The sequence below is a fragment of the Ambystoma mexicanum genome, chromosome 4q, assembly GCF_040938575.1.
Source record: "Ambystoma mexicanum isolate Mex_15411 chromosome 4q, UKY_AmexF1_1, whole genome shotgun sequence".
Lineage (NCBI taxonomy): Eukaryota > Metazoa > Chordata > Amphibia > Caudata > Ambystomatidae > Ambystoma > Ambystoma mexicanum.
Genome location: NC_090928.1, coordinates 435,285,161 through 435,297,624, shown reverse-complemented (window position 1 = coordinate 435,297,624; position 12,464 = coordinate 435,285,161). Strand labels below are relative to the sequence as shown.

General features: G+C 35.3%; 2 non-coding genes across 2 annotated transcripts; both read right to left on the bottom strand.

Moving 5' to 3' along the window:
• Positions 1 to 1,104: 1,104 nt before the first annotated feature.
• Positions 1,105 to 1,176, bottom strand: TRNAC-GCA (transfer RNA cysteine (anticodon GCA)). Its single transcript has one exon. It is a non-coding gene; the product is annotated as a tRNA-Cys (tRNA).
• A 10,271-nt stretch (positions 1,177 to 11,447) lies between these two features.
• TRNAC-GCA (transfer RNA cysteine (anticodon GCA)) lies at positions 11,448 to 11,519 on the bottom strand. Its single transcript has one exon. It is a non-coding gene; the product is annotated as a tRNA-Cys (tRNA).
• Between the last annotated feature and the right edge of the window lie 945 nt (positions 11,520 to 12,464).

Here is a 12,464-nt window from a genome sequence, read left to right as displayed (position 1 = left end):
TATCATATGAAGAAATCCTAAACAGCTTAATGGTGTTTACCCTATGTTTCAGGTGATGATCAGGAGTATTTGAAATGTAGAAATGTGTTGCTCATTACATAAAATGCTAAGATTGTAAATGTTTACTTCAATTTATTTAATTAAAAAAATATTTCTACAGGTAAAACAGTTGGACAAGGGGGCACCCAGATTTGAACTAGGGACCTTTTGATTTGCAGTGAAATGCTCTACCCCTGAGTTATACCCCCATTTCTGAAATGTTCACCTTTATTTATTCAGTAATATGTACAAAGTGGAAGCAGCATGCAATCACCATCAAAGCAATGCATGTTCAGCCACCATACCCTCCTTATAAGTATATGGGGTACAAAAGATGTCCTTTATCTGCCTTGGTAAATACAGTGAGGATTCAATTTCAAGAGTTCGTACATTTCGTATCACATGTAGATCTTGGAACATGGAAAAAAAACTTTTGTCAAATGCACAAATTCTGCAAAACGTAACTGCTTCTCTACTGCATTTTCTTGATCTTGTGCTAAGAGCATAGTTAAACCCAATTGTTCATTGTTTTGTATATGAAATGATGATATATCTTATTTTTTCTTACAGTGCATTGGGTTAAAAAATACATTTTAACAGGATCTATTGACAAGGGTATATGGTTATGAAACAGGGACTTCTTGAAAAGCACTCCTACGCTCTTGTACTGAGTTAAACCCTTGAATGCTGAAAACTGCCCTTTTTTAAAAAGGTGATAGAGTGGGTGACTGTATGGAACTTGTAGAACTAATGACATCAGTGCACTTTTGGTCAGCTGTACAAATTAATACATTTCATTAAGGGCATATTATTGGTTTCCACCACAGTTTTATAACATTCATATGAGCTTCCAATGGACTATTTCAAACTGATAATATCACCAGTAGAACTTGGGTGAATGTAAAACACAGCTTGTATCATATGAAGAAATCCTAAACAGTTTCATGGTGTTTACCCTATGTTTCAGGAGATGATCAGGAGTATTTCAAATGTAGAAATGTGTTGCTCATTACATCAAATGCTAAGATTGTAAAAGTTTTTTTCTACAGGTAAAACAGTTGAACAAGGGGGCACCCAGATTTGAACTAGGGACCTCTTGATCTGCAGTCAAATGCTCTACCACTGAGCTATACCCCCAGTTCTGAAAAGTTCACATTTATTAATTCAGTAATATGTACAAAGTGCAAGCAACATGTAATCACCATCAAAGCAATGCATTTCCAGCCACCAAACCCTCCTTATAAGTATATGGGGTGCGAAGGATGTCCTTTATCTGCCTTGGTAAAATACAGTGAGGTTTCCATTGCAAGAATTTATACATTTCGTATCACATGTAGACCTTGGAACATGGAAAAAACATCTTTTGTCAAATGCACAAATTCTGCAAAATGTAACTGCTTCTCTCCTGCAGTTTGTTGATTTTGTGCTAAGCGCATAGTTAAACCCAATTGTTCATTGTTTTGTATATGAAATGATGATATATCCTATTGTTTCTTACAGTGCATTGGTTTGAAAAACATTTTAACAGGATCTATTGAAAAGGGTATATGATTATGAAACAGGGACTTCTTGAAAAGCACTCCTATGCTCTACCACTGACATAAACCCTTCAATGTTGAAAACTGCCTTTTTTTAAAAAGGTGATAGAGTGGGTGACTGTATGGAACTTGTAGAACTAATGACATCAGTGCACTTATGGTCAGCTGTACAAATTAATACATTTCATTAAGGGCATATTATTGGTTTCCACCACAGTTTTATAACATTCATATGAGCTTCCAATGGACTATTTCAAACTAATCATATCACCAGTAGAACTTGGGTGAATGTAAAACACAGCTTGTATCATTTGAAGAAATCCTAAACAGCTTAATGGTGTTTACCCTATGTTTCAGGTGATGATCAGGAGTATTTCAAATGTAGAAATGTGTTGCTGATTACATAAAATGCTAAGATTGTAAATGTTTACTTCAATTTATTTAATTAAAAAAATATTTCTACAGGTAAAACAGTTGGACAAGGGGGCACCTAGATTTGAACTGGGGACCTTTTGATCTACAGTGAAATGCTCTACCCGTGAGCTATACCCCCATTTCTGAAATGTGCACCTTTATTTATTCAGTAATATGTACAAAGTTGAAGCAACATGCAATCACCATCAAATCAAGGCATTTTCAGCCACCAAACCCTCCTTATAAGTATAAGGGGTACAAAAGATGTCCTTTATCTGCCTTGGTAAAATACAGTGAGGTTTCCATTGCAAGAATTCCTACATTTCGTATCACGTGTAGATCTTGGAACATGGAAAACAAACTTTTGTCAAATGCACAAATTCTGCAAAACGTAACTGTTTCTCTACTGCATTTTGCTGATTTTGTGCTAAGAGCATAGTTAAACCCAATTGTTCATTGTTTTGTATATGAAATGATGATATATCTTATTGTTTCTTACAGTGCATTGTGTTAAAAAATACATTTTAACAGGATCTATTGAAGAGGGTATATGGTTATGAAACAGGAACTTCTTGAACTACACTCCTACGCTCTACCACTGACATAAACCCTTCAATGTTGAAAACAGCCCTTTTTTAAAAAGGTGATAGAGTGGGTGACTCTATGGAACTTGTAGAACTAATGACATCAGTGCACTTCTGGTCAGCTGTACAAATTAATACATTTCATTAAGGGCACTTTATTGGTTTCCACCACAGTTTTATAACATTCATATGAGCTTCCAATGGACTATTTCAAACTGATCATATCACCAGTAGAACTTGGGTGAATGTAAAACACAGCTTGTATCATATGAAGAAATCCTAAACAGCTTAATGGTGTTTACCCTATGTTCAGGTGATGATCAGGAGTATTTCAAATTTAGAAAAGTGTTGCTCATTACATAAAATGCTAAGATTGTAAATGTTTACTTCAATTTATTTAATTGATAAATATTTATACAGGTAAAACAGTTGGACAAGGGGGCACCCAGATTTGAACTAGGGACCTCTTGATCTGCAGTGAAATGCTCTACCCCTGAGCTATAACCCCATTTCTGAAATGTTCATCTTTATTTATTCAGTAATATGTACAAAGTGGAAGCAACATGCAATCACCATCAAAGCAATTCATTTTCAGCCACCAAACCCTCATTATATGTATAAGGGGTACAAAAGATGTCCTTTATCTGCCTTGGTAAAATACAGTGAGGTTTCCATTGCAAGAATTCATACATTTCGTATCACATGTAGATCTTGGAACATGGAAAAAAAAACTTTTGTCAAATGCACAAATTCTGCAAAACGTAACTGTTTCTCTACTGCATTTTGTTGATTTGGTGCCAAGAGCATAGTTAAACCCAATTGTTCATTGTTTTGTATATGAAATTATGATATATCTTATTGTTTCTTACAGTGCATTGGGTTAAAACATACATTTTAACAGGATCTATTGAAGAGGATATATGGTCATGAAACAGGAACTTCTTGAAAAGCACTCGTACGCTCTATCACTGACATAAACCCTTGAATGCTGAAAACTGCCCTTTTTTAAAAAGGTGATAGAGTGGGTGTCTGTATGGAACTTGTAGAACTAATGACATCAGTGCACTTTTGGTCAGCTGTACAAATTAATACATTTCACTAAGGGCATATTATATTGGTTTCCACCACAGTTTTATAGCATTCATATGAGCTTCCAATGGACTATTTCAAACTGATAATATCACCAGTAGAACGTGGGTGAATGTAAAACACAGCTTGTATCATATGAAGAAATCCTAAACAGCTTAATGGTGTTTACCCTATGTTTCAGGTGATGATCAGGAGTATTTCAAAGGTAGAAATGTGTTGCTCATTACATAAAATGCTAAGATTGTAAATGTTTACTTCAATCTATTTAATTAAAAAAAAATTTCTACAGGTAAAACAGTTGGACAAGGGGGAACCTAGATTTGAACTGGGGACCTTTTGATCTGCAGTGAAATGCTCTACCCCTGAGCTATACCCCCATTTCTTAAATGTGCACCTTTATTTATTCAGTAATATGGACAAAGTTGAAGCAACATGCAATCACCATCAAATCAATGCATTTTCAGCCACCAAACCCTCCTTATAAGTATAAGGGGTACAAAAGATGTCCTTTATCTGCCTTGGTAAAATACAGTGAGGTTTCCATTGCAAGAATTCCTACATTTCGTATCACATGTAGATCTTGGAACATGGAAAACAAACTTTTGTCAAATGCACAAATTCTGCAAAACATAACTGTTTCTCTACTGCATTTTGCTGATTTTGTGCTAAGAGCATAGTTAAAACCAATTGTTCATTGTTTTGTATATGAAATGATGATATATCTTATTGTTTCTTACAGTGCATTGTGTTAAAAAATACATTTTAACAGGATCTATTGAAGAGGGTATATGGTTATGAAACATGAACCTCTTGAAAAGCCCTCCTACGCTCTACCACTGACATAAACCCTTGAATGCTGAAAACTGCCCTTTTTTAAAAAGGTGATAGAGTGGTTGACTGTATGGAACTTGTAGAACTAATGACATCAGTGCACTTCTGGTCAGCTGTACAAATTAATACATTTCATTAAGGGCATATTATTGGTTTCCACCACAGTTTTATAACATTCATATGAGCTTCCAATGGACTATTTCAAACTGATCATATCACCAGTAGAACTTGGGTGAATGTAAAACACAGCTTGTATCATATGAAGAAATCCTAAACAGCTTAATGGTGTTTACCCTATGTTCAGGTGATGATCAGGAGTATTTCAAATTTAGAAAAGTGTTGCTCATTACATAAAATGCTAAGATTGTAAATGTTTACTTCAATTTATTTCATTGATAAATATTTATACAGGTAAAACAGTTGGACAAGGGGGCACCCAGATTTGAACTAGGGAACTCTTGATCTGCAGTCAAATGCTCTACCACTGAGCTATACTCCCAGTTCTGAAACGTTCACCTTTATTAATTCAGTAATATGTACAAAGTGCAAGCAACATGCAATCACCATCAAAGCAATGCATTTTCAGCCACCAAACCCTCCTTATGAGTATATGGGGTGCGAAGGATGTCCTTTATCTGCCTTGGTAAAATACAGTGAGGTTTCCATTGCAAGAATTCATACATTTCGTATCACATGTAAATCTTGGAACATGGGAAAAAAATCTTTTGTCAAATGCACAAATTCTGCAAAATGTAACTGCTTCTCTACTGCAGTTTGTTGATTTTGTGCTAAGCGCATAGTTAAACCCAATTGTTCATTGTTTTGTATATGAAATGATGATATATCCTATTGTTTCTTACAGTGCATTGGGTTGAAAAACATTTTAACAGGATCTATTGAAGAGGGTATATGGAAATGAAACAGGGACTTCTTGAAAAGCACTCCTACGCTCTACCACTGAAATAAACCCTTGAATGCTGAAAACTGCCCTTTTTTAAAAAGGTGATAGAGTGGGTGACTGTATGGAACTTGTAGAACTAATGACATCAGTGCACTTCTGGTCAGCTGTACAAATTAATACATTTCATTAAGGGCATATTATTGGTTTCCACCACACTTTTATAACATTCATATGAGCTTCCAATGGACTATTACAAACTAATCATATCACCAGTAGAACTTGGGTGAATGTAAAACACAGCTTGTATCATATGAAGAAATCCTAAACAGCTTAATGGTGTTTACCCTATGTTTCAGGTGATGATCAGGAGTATTTCAAATGTAGAAATGTGTTGCTCATTACATCAAATGCTAAGATTGTAAATGTTTTTTTTTTCTACAGGTAAAACAGTTGGATAAGGGGGCACCCAGATTTGAACTAGGGACCTTTTGATCTACAGTGAAATGCTCTACCCCTGAGCTATACCCCCATTTCTGAAATAATCACCTTTATTTATTCAGTAATATGTACAAAGTGGAAGCAACATGCAATCACCATCAAAGCAATGCATGTTCAGCCACCAAACCCTCCTTATAAGTATCAGGGGTGCGAAGGATGTCCTTTATCTGCCTTGGTAAAATACATTGAGGTTTCCATTGCAAGAATTCCTACATTTCGTATCACATGTAGATCTTGGAACATAGAAAAAAACTTTTGTCAAATTCACAAATTATGCAAAACGTAACTGTTTCTCTACTGCATTCTCTTGATCTTGTGCTAAGAGCATAGTTAAACCTAATTGTTCATTGTTTTGTATATGAAATGATGATATATCTTATTTTTTCTTACAGTGCATTGGGTTAAAAAATACATTTTAACAGGATCTATTGAAGAGGGTATATGGTTATGAAACAGGGACTTCTTGAAAAGCACTCCTACGCTCTTGTACTGAGTTAAACCCTTGAATGCTGAAAACTGCACTTTTTTAAAAAGGTGATAGAGTGGGTGACTGTATGGAACTTGTAGAACTAATGACATCAGTGCACTTCTGGTCAGCTGTACAAATTAATACATTTCATTAAGGGCATATTATTGGTTTCCACCACAGTTTCATAGCATTCATATGAGCTTCCAATGGACTATTTCAAACTGATAATATCACCAGTAGAACTTGGGTGAATGTAAAACACAGCTTGTATCATATGAAGAAATCCTAAACAGTTTCATGGTGTTTACCCTATGTTTCAGGAGATGATCAGAAGTATTTCAAATGTAGAAATGTGTTGCTCATTACATCAAATGCTAAGATTGTAAATGTTTTTTTCTATAGGTAAAACAGTTGAACAAGGGGGCACCCAGATTTGAACTAGGTACCTCTTGATCTGCAGTCAAATGCTCTACCACAGAGCTATACTCCCAGTTCTGAAAAGTTCACCTTTATTAATTCAGTAATATGTACAAAGTGCAAGCAACATGCAATCACCATCAAAGCAATGCATTTTCAGCCACCAAACCCTCCTTATAAGTATATGAGATGCGAAGGATGTCCTTTATCTACCTTGGTAAAATACAGTGAGGTTTCCATTGCAAGAATTCATACATTTCGTATCACATGTAGATCTTGGAACATGGAAAAAAAATCTTTTGTCAAATGCACAAATTCTGCAAAATGTAACTGCTTCACTACTGCAGTTTGTTGATTTTGTGCTAAGAGCATAGTTAAACCCAATTGTTCATTGTTTTGTATATGAAATGATGATATATCCTATTGTTTCTTACAGTGCATTGGGTTGAAAAACATTTTAACAGGATCTATTGAAGAGGGTATATGGTTATGAAACAGGGACTTCTTGAAACGCACTCCTACGCTCTACCACTGACATAAACCCTTGAATGCTGAAAACTGCCCTTTTTTAAAAAGGTGATAGAGTGGGTGACTGTATGGAACTTGTAGAACTAATGACATCAGTGCACCTCTGGTCATTTGTACAAATTAATACATTTCATTAAGGGCATATTATTGGTTTCCACCACAGTTTTATAACATTCATATGAGCTTCCAATGGACTATTTCAAACTGATAATATCACCAGTAGAACTTGGGTGAATGTAAAACACAGCTTGTATCATATGACGAAATCCTAAACAGTTTCATGGTGTTTACCCTATGTTTCAGGAGATGATCAGGAGTATTTCAAATGTAGAAATGTGTTCCTCATTACATCAAATGCTAAGATTGTAAATGTTTTTTTTCTACAGGTAAAACAGTTGAACAAGGGGGCACCCAGATTTGAACTAGAGACCACTTGATCTGCAGTCAAATGCTGTACCACTGAGCTATGCCCCCAGTTCTGAAAAGTTCACCTTTATTAATTCAGGAATATGAACAAAGTGGAAGCAACATGCAATCACCCTCAAAGCAATGCATTTTCAGCCACCAAACCCTCCTTATAAGTGTAAGGGGTACAAAAGATGTCCTTTATCTGCCTTGGTAAAATACAGTGAGGTTTCCATTGCAAGAATTCATACATTTCGTATCACATGTAGATCTTGGAACATGGAAAAAAAAACTTTTGTCAAATGCACAAATTCTGCAAAACGTAACTGCTTCTCTACTGCAGTTTGTTGATTTTGTGCTAAGAGCATAGTTAAACCCAATTGTTCATTGTTTTTTATATGAAATGATGATATATCCTATTGTTTCTTAAAGTGCATTGGGTTGAAAAACATTTTAACAGGATCTATTGACGAGGGTATATGGTTATGAAACAGGGACTTCTTGAACTACACTCCTACGCTCTACCACTGACATAGACCCTTGAATGCTGAAAACTGCCCTTTTTTAAAAAGGTGATAGAGTGGGTGACTGTATGGAACTTGTAGAACTAATGACATCAGTGCACTTCTGGTCAGCTGTACAAATTAATACATTTCATTAAGGGCATATTATTGGTTTCCACCACAGTTTTATAACATTCATATGAGCTTCCAATGGACTATTTCAAACTGATCATATCACCAGTAGAACTTGGGTGAATGTAAAACACAGCTTGTATCATATGAAGAAATCCTAAACAGCTTAATGGTGTTTACCCTATGTTCAGGTGATGATCAGGAGTATTTCAAATTTAGAAAAGTGTTGCTCATTACATAAAATGCTAAGATTGTAAATGTTTACTTCAATTTATTTAATTGATAAATATTTATACAGGTAAAACAGTTGGACAAGGGAGCACCCAGATTTGAACTAGGAACCTCTTGATCTGCAGTGAAATGCTCTACCCCTGAGCTATAACCCCATTTCTGAAATGTTCACCTTTATTTATTCAGTAATATGTACAAAGTGGAAGCAACATGCAATCACCATCAAAGCAATTCATTTTCAGCCACCAAACCCTCATTACATGTATAAGGGGTACAAAAGATGTCCTTTATCTGCCTTGGTAAAATACAGTGAGGTTTCCATTGCAAGAATTCATACATTTCGTATCACATGTAGATCTTGGAACATGGAAAAAAAAACTTTTGTCAAATGCACAAATTCTGCAAAACGTAACTGCTTCTCTACTGCAGTTTGTTGATTTTGTGCTAAGAGCATAGTTAAACCCAATTGTTCATTGTTTTTTATATGAAATGATGATATATCCTATTGTTTCTTACAGTGCATTGGGTTGAAAAACATTTTAACAGGATCTATTGATGAGGGTATATGGTTATGAAACAGGAACTTCTTGAATTGTACTCCTACGCTCTACCACTGAGTTAAACCCTTGAATGCTGAAAACTGGCCTTTTTTAAAAAGGTGATAGAGTGGGTGACTGTATGGAACTTGTAGAACTAATGACATCACTGCACTTTTGGTCAGCTGTACAAATGAATACATTTCATTAAGGGCATAATATTGGTTTCCACCACAGTTTTATAACATTCATATGAGCTTCCAATGGACTATTTCAAACTGATAATATCACCAGTAGAACTTGGGTGAATATAGAACACAGCTTGTATCATTTGAAGTAATCCTAAACAGCTTAATGGTGTTTACCCTATGTTTCAGGTGATGATCAGGAGTATTTCAAATGTAGAAATGTGTTGCTCATTACATCAAATGCTAAGATTGTAAATGTTTTTTTCTATAGGTAAAACAGTTGACCAAGGGGGCACCCAGATTTGAACTAGGGAACTCTTGATCTGCAGTCAAATGCTCTACCACTGAGCTATACTCCCAGTTCTGAAACATTCACCTTTATTAATTCAGTAATATGTACAAAGTGCAAGCAACATGCAATCACCATCAAAGCAATGCATTTTCAGCCACCAAACCCTCCTTATAAGTATATGGGGTGCGAAGGATGTCCTTTATCTTCCTTGGTAAAATACAGTGAGGTTTCCATTGCAAGAATTCATACATTTCGTATCACATGTAAATCTTGGAACATGGGAAAAACATCTTTTGTCAAATGCACAAATTCTGCAAAATGTAACTGCTTCTCTACTGCAGTTTGTTGATTTTGTGCTAAGCGCATAGTTAAACCCAATTGTTCATTGTTTTGTATATGAAATGATGATATATCCTATTGTTTCTTACAGTGCATTGGGTTGAAAAACATTTTAACAGGATCTATTGAAGAGGGTATATGGTTATGAAATAGGGACTTCTTGAAAAGCACTCCTACGCTCTACCACTGAAATAAACCCTTGAATGCTGAAAACTGCCCTTTTTTAAAAAGGTGATAGAGTGGGTGACTGTATGGAACTTGTAGAACTAATGACATCAGTGCACTTCTGGTCAGCTGTACAAATTAATACATTTCATTAAGGGCATATTATTGGTTTCCACCACACTTTTATAACATTCATATGAGCTTCCAATGGACTATTACAAACTAATCATATCACCAGTAGAACTTGGGTGAATGTAAAACACAGCTTGTATCATATGAAGAAATCCTAAACAGCTTAATGGTGTTTACCCTATGTTTCAGGTGATGATCAGGAGTATTTCAAATGTAGAAATGTGTTGCTCATTACATCAAATGCTAAGATTGTAAATGTTTTTTTTCTACAGGTAAAACAGTTGGATAAGGGGGCACCCAGATTTGAACTAGGGACCTTTTGATCTACAGTGAAATGCTCTACCCCTGAGCTATACCCCCATTTCTGAAATGATCACCTTTATTTATTCAGTAATATGTACAAAGTGGAAGCAACATGCAATCACCATCAAAGCAATGCATGTTCAGCCACCAAACCCTCCTTATAAGTATCAGGGGTGCGAAGGATGTCCTTTATCTGCCTTGGTAAAATACAGTGAGGTTTCCATTGCAAGAATTCCTACATTTCGTATCACATGTAGATCTTGGAACATAGAAAAAAACTTTTGTCAAATTCACAAATTCTGCAAAACGTAACTGTTTCTCTACTGCATTTTCTTGATCTTGTGCTAAGAGCATAGTTAAACCCAATTGTTCATTGTTTTGTATATGAAATGATGATATATCTTATTTTTTCTTACAGTGCATTGGGTTAAAAAATACATTTTAACAGGATCTATTGACAAGGGTATATGGTTATGAAACAGGGACTTCTTGAAAAGCACTCCTACGCTCTTGTACTGAGTTAAACCCTTGAATGCTGAAAACTGCCCTTTTTTAAAAAGGTGATAGAGTGGGTGACTGTATGGAACTTGTAGAACTAATGACATCAGTGCACTTTTGGTCAGCTGTACAAATTAATACATTTCATTAAGGGCATATTATTGGTTTCCACCACAGTTTTATAACATTCATATGAGCTTCCAATGGACTATTTCAAATTGATAATATCACCAGTAGAACTTGGGTGAATGTAAAACACAGCTTGTATCATATGAAGAAATCCTAAACAGTTTCATGGTGTTTACCCTATGTTTCAGGAGATGATCAGGAGTATTTCAAATGTAGAAATGTGTTGCTCATTACATCAAATGCTAAGATTGTAAAAGTTTTTTTCTACAGGTAAAACAGTTGAACAAGGGGGCACCCAGATTTGAACTAGGGACCTCTTGATCTGCAGTCAAATGCTCTACCACTGAGCTATACCCCCAGTTCTGAAAAGTTCACATTTATTAATTCAGTAATATGTACAAAGTGCAAGCAACATGTAATCACCATCAAAGCAATGCATTTCCAGCCACCAAACCCTCCTTATAAGTATATGGGGTGCGAAGGATGTCCTTTATCTGCCTTGGTAAAATACAGTGAGGTTTCCATTGCAAGAATTTATACATTTCGTATCACATGTAGACCTTGGAACATGGAAAAAACATCTTTTGTCAAATGCACAAATTCTGCAAAATGTAACTGCTTCTCTCCTGCAGTTTGTTGATTTTGTGCTAAGCGCATAGTTAAACCCAATTGTTCATTGTTTTGTATATGAAATGATGATATATCCTATTGTTTCTTACAGTGCATTGGTTTGAAAAACATTTTAACAGGATCTATTGAAAAGGGTATATGATTATGAAACAGGGACTTCTTGAAAAGCACTCCTATGCTCTACCACTGACATAAACCCTTCAATGTTGAAAACTGCCTTTTTTTAAAAAGGTGATAGAGTGGGTGACTGTATGGAACTTGTAGAACTAATGACATCAGTGCACTTATGGTCAGCTGTACAAATTAATACATTTCATTAAGGGCATATTATTGGTTTCCACCACAGTTTTATAACATTCATATGAGCTTCCAATGGACTATTTCAAACTAATCATATCACCAGTAGAACTTGGGTGAATGTAAAACACAGCTTGTATCATTTGAAGAAATCCTAAACAGCTTAATGGTGTTTACCCTATGTTTCAGGTGATGATCAGGAGTATTTCAAATGTAGAAATGTGTTGCTGATTACATAAAATGCTAAGATTGTAAATGTTTACTTCAATTTATTTAATTAAAAAAATATTTCTACAGGTAAAACAGTTGGACAAGGGGGCACCTAGATTTGAACTGGGGACCTTTTGATCTACAGTGAAATGCTCTACCCGTGAGC